Genomic DNA, 359 nt, shown 5'->3' on the forward strand with positions numbered 1-359 from the left:
TCACGATTCCCGCCGGAGCGCCCTGGACGCCGTCAACACCTGCGCTCTGTACGGCATTTAGACTCGTAATTGATTATTTCTCATTCGTCAATCAATAGCATGCCAATTAAGAATTCTTCCCCCAGGTAATCTCCTCAGCTGGTTTCGGTTCGTAAAATACACGTAGGGTCAGAGGGAATGAGCCAGCTGACGACCATCTGCCCAGCCAGCGTCAGAACTGACAGCGGTGCCGGAACTGCAATTAAAACGTGCAGCTTCGTGAACCCCATCCATCACATCTGTCACTAGCGGGAGGTCAGCGCACACACAGCTGTGGTCGTCCGAAGCGTCACGACTCCATGCACTACAGTTGTCGCACT

This window comes from Penaeus monodon, chromosome 33, assembly GCF_015228065.2.
Source record: "Penaeus monodon isolate SGIC_2016 chromosome 33, NSTDA_Pmon_1, whole genome shotgun sequence".
NCBI classification, from domain to species: domain Eukaryota; kingdom Metazoa; phylum Arthropoda; class Malacostraca; order Decapoda; family Penaeidae; genus Penaeus; species Penaeus monodon.